Consider the following 9,308-nt stretch of genomic DNA (forward strand, 5'->3'; position numbering starts at 1 on the left):
GATATGCACATATGTGTAGACATATGTAAGTTTAACCCTATATGTTCAATGCTTACACAAACATATATGATTACATGTATGCGAACATCCGCATATGTTAATTGATTATATGAGCATATATGTTGACATACGTAATAATAATCATATATGTGTAATGCTTATATGCACACATATTTTGATATGCAAGAGAATAACAGATATGTGTGTTGCTTGTATTTGCATATATGCGGAAATATGTAGAAATATTATTATATGTTAATTGCTTATATGTACATATATCTAAACATATGCAAGAATAACCCTATATGTCCATTACTTACATGAGCATATATGATCACATGTATGGGAGTACTCATATATGTTAATTGCTTATATGAGCATACATGCTTACATATGTAAGTAAATTCTTATATGGTAATTGCTGATATGCACATATATGTAGGCATATGTAAGTTTAACCCTATATGTTCAATGCTTACACAAACATATGATTACATGTATGCGAACATCCGCATATGTGAATTGATTATATGAGCATATATGTTGACATACGTAATAATAATCATATATGTTTAATGCTCATATGCACACATATTTTGATATGCAAGAGAATAACATATATGTGTGTTGCTTGCATTTGCATATATGCGGAAATATGTAGAAATATTCTTATATGTTAATTGCTTATATGTACATATATCTAAACATATGCAAGAATAACCCTGTATGTCCATTACTTGCATTAACATATATGATCACATGTATGAGAATACTCATATATGTTAATTGCTTATATGAGCATACATGCTTACATATGTAAGTAAATTCTTATATGTTAATTGCTGATATGCACATATGTGTAGACATATGTAAGTTTAACCCTATATGTTCAATGCTTACACAAACATATATGATTACATGTATGCGAACATCCGCATATGTTAATTGATTATATGAGCATATATGTTGACATACGTAATAATAATCATATATGTTTAATGCTCATATGCACACATATATTGATATGCAAGAGAATAACATATATGTGTGTTGCTTGTATTTGCATATATGCGGAAATATGTAGAAATATTCTTATATGTTAATTGCTTATATGTACATATATCTAAACATATGCTAGAATAATCCTATATGTCCATTACTTACATGAGCATATATGATCACATGTATGGGAGTACTCATATATGTTAATTGCCTATATGATCATATATGTCAATTTATATTTGGATCACATATATGATCCTCACATATATATACATATATCTCAGGTGGGTTTGTATGCAAAGTGCATACATGTACATGTATGTGACATATATGTGGACCTTGTGTCGGATGTATGTCCATATATGTGTATATATGCCTCTTCCGTATGGGCGTGGTCATTGAGGGCAGCACGATCGAGCAGGTCTGCTCGTACAAATATCTGGGGATCCAGATGGACCACCTGCTCAAATGGAATGTCCACGTGGACTATCTTTGCTCCAAATTAGCGCAACGCCTGCACTTTCTACGACGTAGACTCAGACTGTATGGCGTGAGCAAGAACATTATGTCCACATTCTACAAAGCCGTGTTGGAAAGCCTGATTAGATATGGCATGGCGGCTTGGTTTGGGTCTCTGAACGTTCAGCTCAAAACTAGAATCCTGAAAATGGTCCACACAGCTCAGAAAGTGATTGGAACCAATGATTCGGTGTCACTCCAGTCCATCTTCGAGAAAAAGGTTATCAGCCTGGCTCACAAAGTCTTGACTGATCCCTCTCACATTTTATATTCTGAGTATGAGCTGCTTCCATCTGGGAGGAGATTCGGAGCCAGTAGACACAAAAGCAACCGCTACAAGCTATCATTTCTTCCCACCTCAATTGTTCTGTTGAACAAACAGCCCTCTCTTCCCCCATGTGTAGCACTCCAGTGAGGTGAGGGAGGTACCCCAAGTAGGTACGCTGCGTCTCCTTTACTGCTTTTACTTTGGTTTTATTTCTCTTACTTCGTACTTTGGTTTTATTTCTCTTATTTCATAATCCTATTTTAATGTTTTATCCTTTTATTCTTTTATTTTATTTTTTATTCTATGTTTCTATGGGTTTATGGTTTTATTGCTTATTTTACTTCCCTTACTAAGGGATTGATGAATATATTTACTGTGCAATAGGGTTGTGCAATCAGTACCTTAGCTGGTACACTTCCTGTGCTCTCAGTGCAATGCTGTGAATGTGACTGTGACCGTTCTGTTTTGTATTACTTGTCTGTTACACCTGTTGTTGTATAAGCACTTTTGCCCAAGACAAATTTCCCTCCCGGGACAATAAAGTATATCTCTCTCTCTCTCTCTTATACACATTCAACATGCCCCAAAATTTTACAGGAGATGTTATAGGCTTTGATCCACGTCCCACCGTCAAAAAACGCAATTGACGACAATCGTCGTCATTGGCACTCTACGTTAGTATTCGAATTGACGACGATTGTCATCATTGGTGTGATGGAAAAATTGTTAAGTAATTATGTGTGTCCCTATGAGATGTTTGCCACTATAGTAACGGATGTTTGGACCCAGACAGGAGTTTCAGTTCTATATGAAACTACCCGTAAACATGAGACGGTCAGAGGACCCCTGTTTGAAACAGGGATCTGCACCTGTCTGGTTTTCGGTTTCGTGTCCTAAAGAGACATCATGAAACAACTGTTTCTTGATTTCTTTACTTGTTGTTGTGCAGGGATGCACGTACACATGTTTCGCAACCGGTCTTAACACACCCCAAGGACAGTTGAACAGTTGAAGGTAAACACCCTATGACTTGGCGAAATCTGCTATCTGCGTAGCAACAGATGGGGACTTCCTTTTTTTTAAGACCCACCCTGCTTACTGTATAAAAAGTCTCACCCTGTGAGGAGGAGGCAGTTCTCTCAATGACAAACAACCTGTTTTAAGTTGTCTCAATGAGATTGCTCAAAATCTGCAGATTAAAATACTTAATTGCTTTCAAGAGTGCATCTGGAATTGTGACATTTCTTCATCTGGCTATTGCTCGTTCATTCATCGAGGTTATATTAATTTTCCATAACATTGGCACTCAATGAGTTAAGTATGTGAACATAAAGAGACGATTACTCTCGTGAGATTGCAGCAAACCTTCTCTGCATGAGTCAGTTAAAACAACTTACTTATCTTCAGAAGAATGGTGTCCATCTTTAAAAGTAATCCATCCACCCTTTGAGCGGTCACTCTTCAGAGACACACAGCTGGGTTGAGGAGAGTCTGGTCTCTCCTGCTGGATCCTGAACACAACAAACCCCCATAGGGCACAGCAGACATATATCATTTAATAACATGGAAGCATCCTAAAACAGAGAGAATTCAGAGATATCTGCAGAAGCATCCTGTGAGCACATGAGAGCTGAGAGGTTTGGATGGACTTGGGTCAACAGCAGCAGTGCAGAATGATCAGCAGATAGCTGGCACATTACAAACACAAGTAGGCCTACAAGTAAAAGTACTAGTGCAGGAAATTACTCAAGTAAGAATACAAAAGTAGCCTATTTAAAAGCTCTCAAGAGGCGTTTTCTGGACCTCTCTCTCTATGCTGTGTTCTCTCTATGGCTCTGGCCACTAGACTCTGTTCATGTGGAATAGCCTCTCTCTCTCTCTCTCTCTCTCTCTCTGGCTCTGTCCACTAGACTATGTTCATGTGGAATAGCCTCTCTCTCTCTCTCTCTCTCTCTGGCTCTGTCCACTAGACTATGTTCATGTGGAATAGCCTCTCTCTCTCTCTCTCTCTCTCTCTCTGGCTCTGTCCACTAGACTATGTTCATGTGGAATAGCCTCTCTCTCTCTCTCTCTCTCTCTCTCTGGCTCTGTCCACTAGTCTATGTTCATGTGGAATAGCCTCTCTCTCTCTCTCTCTCTCTCTCTCTCTCTCTCTCTCTTTCTATGGCTCTGGCCACTAGACTATGTTCATGTGGAATAGCCTCTCTCTCTTTCTCTCTCTCTCTCTCTCTCTCTCTCTCTCTCTCTCTATGGCTCTGGCCACTAGACTCTGTTCATGTGGAATAGCCCCTCTCTCTCTCTCTCTCTCTCTCTCTCTCTCTCTCTCTACTAGACTCTGTTCATGTGGAATAGCCTCTCCCCCTCTCTCTCTCTCTCTCTCTCTCTCTCTCTCTCTCTCTCTCTCTCTCTCTCTCTCTCTCTCTCTCTCTCTCTCTCTCTCTCTCTCTCTCTCTCTCTCTCTCTCTCTCTCTCTCTCTCTCTCTCTCTCTCTGGCTCTGTCCACTAGACAAAAATTATAGTTTTTGTTTTTTGTTCATGTTTCATACAATTGGCCAAGTTAGTAGTTAGTTTATGGGATAGGAATTCTGCCAGATGACAGGCATAGGCGCCATTTTCTACTTCATTTGGAAGAGAAAATTATCCTGAAATGAAGATTTGATTGACAGCTGCATGTCTTGATATGATTGGTTGAAATGGGGTAGAAATTTGATAGTACTAGGTGACGTCAGCAAACTGTAGATTGCTGTTATCAATGAAATCTTGAAAAATGAACATTTGATGTGAAAAAGTGTGAAAAACTAAATAAATTAGATTTTTTGTATTTTTTTTTTGCATACATTATAAATAGGTGCACTGCATACCCAGTAGAGGTCTTCGGGTATGTCCGACCCCCCGAATACCCGAGGTTCCGACCCGGACCCGGCCGGGTCTGGGTCCATTCAAAAGAAGTGCCTCCGGGTCTGGGTCGGTAGTGATTGTCACGGGTCTCGGGGCTCTGACAGTGAAATGCCGGGTCCAATAAGACCCGAGTGGACCCGGCGATCAGCGCTGCCGCTGATCACGAGAGAAACGCATCAAAACAGCACACGTGAGGCTTGTTGTCACAAACTGCAAGTAAATCCATGGAGAAAATAACTAGCAAAGAGCGTTCCCATCTGCAATGAAAATTACTTCCTCGTTTACATGAGGCGCATGTGACCACATGCGTACACATGCGCACACATGCGCCTCAGGCAAACAAGGAAGTGATTTTCATTGCAGAGAGGTAACCCTCTTGCTGGCTCCTCTCGCTATGGATTTAATTGAAGATGACTGTTTCCTGTACTTTTGGATTATTATTCGATGATTGCATGGTGAGTACACAAGTCACAACATGTATGTGATTGTTTCTAGCGCTGTTGTGTGTTTTTGGGCGAAGGAACGGCGGTAGCATAGAGAGACTGCCACTGTACTATCTAACTAGCGTTAGGCAGCATCAACCAGGGGAGAATGCTATAACGTTAGTTAATAAAGATGCACAAAGTTTCATTTGATATACAACTTGTAGCAGTTAACAAGCAACTTTGACGTCGACACCACTAGTCTCCGCCTCGGTATTTCTCGGATCTGAACGGGGCCGGGTCTCAGATTTGTAATAATAGACGCAGACGGGTCCACTCCGGGTCCGGGTCCGACATTTATCGGTTCTGAACGGGGCCGGGTCTCAGATGTCTAATAATAGACGGGTCCATTACGGGTTCGGGCACAAATTCCCCGGGTCCATTCAGGGCCGCTGGAAGTCATTTTAAGCAGGGGGTGCTGGGAGGAAGGGACTCTCGGTGGGGCCCGCAAGGGCCCCGCCGAAAAAAATTTGGACGTTTTTTTTTTACATTTTTATGCCATATTTAGAGGAATATCTCATTTTAAATTAACATTAGGATACTATTGTGATGTAATTATTCAGTATTTTCTCCTTTTCTCACTCATTCAGAGCAAAGAGGGAGATATATAGCATGATGATAATGCTCTATATCTCCCTATTTGCTCTGAATACACCAGTTAACATGACACAGACTTAACATGATAGAAATATTATCAGCAAACTTAATGACTAGACTAATTATTCTGATCTGAATGGCATATATCAAGAAACATTGACTCCTCTCTTTGCTGTATAGTGGGAGGTGCATTTTTGAGTAGGCTATTAAAATAGCATGTCAAGTTCACATTTCTTTATTGCCAGATTAAACAATTCGTATTGGTTGTTGGTTGGTTCAACACAACATGTGCGTGCATGCGCGCTTCTTCTTCTCTATAGCCTACAAGCATGTAACTTCCTTGATTGTTATTGTTGATAATTCTATTTAAATAAGGCTACATTTTCATTTCCCGAAACATTCTTAAACAAGAAAGGAACATAGTGCACTGCAAAATATTTTTAATTACATTTGTAAAAAAAAAAAAAAAAATTTTTTTTTTTTTTTTTTTTTGGGGGGGGGGAAAAAATCTAGGGGGTGCTGCAGCACCTGCAGCACCCCTACTTCCCGCGGGCCTGAGTCCATTAGGGTCCGGGTCCGTGATTTTGGCCCCTTGATAATAACCAGGTATTTGAACTAAAAGAAAATAGGTCATTTTTGTGTTCAGCTCGACTTTAACATAAAGAGACCAGTGGGCAACAGAATTAGGTAATGTATGAAGCCAGTCGTGAAATTCCATTAATTCGAAAAGTCCGCAGGGGGGCGCACGTCAGGTCCGGAAGTGACGACACGTACATTGGCTCCAATGTAAAAATGAGCCGACTTCTCTCTCGTTCTGTGTCTTAAATAAACATTTTCCGAATGAGCTTATGGTCTGAATAAACAATTTCAAGTCTTTTTCATGCTCTCCTGGGCTCCGTTTTCTAAATTATGGTCCCATTTCGAGTAAAAGAGCCGATAAAAATTATAACTTTGGGGGCGGGATTTTCTTTGACACCAGCCAGCCCAACCAGTTGCCAAGGCAGGCTAGCTAGCTAGCTAGCAACGTAGCCAGAGATTAAAAGTAAAATAACAGAAACAGCGTTACCCTTATGATATTTTAATGATGTTAGTAGACACACGTAATAGTATAGATCCCCGTTATGAGGTATGTTGATCAAAAGAACACCTAAAACGCTATATCGAAATCGGGTTTTAGTGGACGGGCAGCTCTGAAGTTGGGGCTTCAGAGCTGATCTGCGGCTAGCTAGCTAGCAACGTAGCAACAGTATAGAGCCCCCGAGGTCTGTTGATCAAAAGAACACCTAACGCTATATCGTTATGTAATGTGACTTGTGACATGATCACCACATTTCAATAAATATAACGTTTTTGCACATTTGAATGCTGCTGGTCGTTTGTTTAATGCTGTATATATTGGACATTTAAAGCTGATACACAATTGTGTTGAGGTATTCCGCAAAGCTCAGTTAAAAATATAACGTGTAACACTTGAAACAATCAAATTTAACTTTTTCACAGCAATACATACAGTCCAGCCCACCATGGTATGGTTAAGGATTGGAACCATTGTTTGAATTATATCGAAATATATTTGCATGGTGTAGCATGTAATGCAGTCTGTTAAGATACTGTAAACATGCTAGATACTCTGTGACACAGAAAGGCAGACGAGCTAGCAGCAGGGATCTTGTCACCCTGATTTCAGATACACTTGTCTGTCTAGTAGCTAGACAATATTACTGTACCATAATACCACAAGCTAAAGGCAGCATACACCAATGGAAGGATGGGTAGCATTTGTCATCCAGGCTATACAGTAACGTTAGGCTATTATAAAGTTATGAAACGCTGATTCAGACGTTACAATAATATGACATAATATGAGCCAGTTAGCCTAGCTAGAGAGAGTAATTTCAGACCACCAGATATCACCATATTTAATTTCAATAAATATAAAGCATTCGTTGATTGAAGCAGACTGCTGATCGCTTGTTTCTCCGTCGTCATGTCCTCATGGTCCAATCTTCGGTTCGTAGTTCGTGTTCACTAGACATCAACAATCTTTATATCACATCTGATCATTTTATCCAACCTGCCTCTGACCAGACAACTAATGGATCGTTCTGCACGATCATATTTGCGACATTCAGATACATGATAATATACAACAAGGCTATCTTTGTTGACAATGTTTATTGACAAAAGCATTAAAACAAGCAAATATAACAATATTCTAATCCTCTGTTGTGTGTCCCATCGGTACTGGACGGCGCCTACCCCTGGAAGAAACGAATTAGACACTGTTAATCACTGTATAACGTTAATGTTTGCTTACCCAACACTACGTGCGATTGGTAAATACTGTAAATGCAGAGGTGGATAAAGTATCCAGAGGAGTTTAACCCCCTTGTTCCCCCTCATTGATTGATAGTTGATCTAACGTTAGCTAGATATATAACGCTATAGCTGGTAGATCATATGAGTATGCTTTGAGTCTGCCTCATCTCAAAGAGGTAACCTAGGTAAACAGAACTGCGTTTGTTTTCTGTCTACGTCCGAATATGTGCAGCATGCAATACTAGACACTGTTAATCACTGTATAACGTTAACGTTTGCTTACCCAACACTACATGCAATTGGTAAATACTGTAAATGCAGAGGTGGATAAACTATCCAGAGGAGTTTAACCCCCTTGTTCCCTCTCATTGATTGATAGTTGATCTAACGTTAGCTAGATATATAACGCTATAGCTGGTAGATCATGAGTATGCTTTGAGTCTGCCTCATCTCAAAGAGGTAACCTAGGTAAACAGAACTGCGTTTGTTTTCTGTCTACGTCCGAATCTGTGCAGCATGCAATACTGTTTAACGTTGTATAACGTTAACTTATGCTACTCTAGTCTAACGTAGCTAGCGTTAATGTCATGCTATGTAATTAGCGTTACGTTAGAAAATAAGATTACCTCGATTTTGTGGAAGATGCAAGCGGCAGGCTGGTGACGCCGCGCGAGGTCTGGAGGAAATAATACTCTGGTTTTTCTTCGGGCTATTGTATTCAATGTGAGAGCAATGGAGCAAGGCTAGCAATAGCAACTAACGTTAGCAACATTTGTTAGCCAAGCTAACGGCTAGCAGGGAAAATAACATGAACAAGATGGATGCTGTGGCGGAGGAAACCCTCCCCCGAGTCCCGTCCACGCTCACGCCCTTTCCTGTTTTCCCGGCTCCAGGTTTGAACAGATTTCCCACAATGCAACAGGAAAATCCATTCATCCAATCAAACGAAATCAAACAATATCGGGAAGTGAGCTTCATTTTGCCGTGTCAAAATCATATAGCTAAGGTGGTCCAGATATTATGTACAGTCTATGAAAGAGACGATTACTCTTGTGAGATTGCAGCAAACCTTCTCTGCATGAGTCAGTTAAAACAACTTACTTCTCTTCAGAAGAATGGTGTCCATCTTTAAAAGTAATCCATCCACCCTTTGAGCGGTCACTCTTCAGAGACACACAGCTGGGTTGAGGAGAGTCTGGTCTCTCCTGCTGGATCCTGAACAC

General features: G+C 40.2%; 1 protein-coding gene across 2 annotated transcripts in view; it reads right to left on the minus strand.

Annotated features, from left to right (window-relative positions):
- Nucleotides 1-9,294, minus strand: part of LOC310770892 (NLR family CARD domain-containing protein 3-like) — a 34,775-nt gene extending 25,481 nt beyond the window's left edge. For both annotated transcript variants that reach the window (XM_083663592.1, XM_083663593.1), the window contains exons 1-2: nucleotides 9,187-9,294; nucleotides 3,187-3,300 (exon numbers count right to left, since the gene is read on the minus strand). The gene's annotated coding sequence lies outside the window, so the exon portion shown is untranslated. The remainder of the gene's footprint in view (nucleotides 1-3,186; nucleotides 3,301-9,186) is intronic.
- Nucleotides 9,295-9,308: the final 14 nt, after the last annotated feature.

The sequence above is a fragment of the Poromitra crassiceps genome, assembly GCF_964638095.1.
Source record: "Poromitra crassiceps genome assembly, contig: HAP1_SCAFFOLD_255, whole genome shotgun sequence".
NCBI lineage: Eukaryota > Metazoa > Chordata > Actinopteri > Beryciformes > Melamphaidae > Poromitra > Poromitra crassiceps.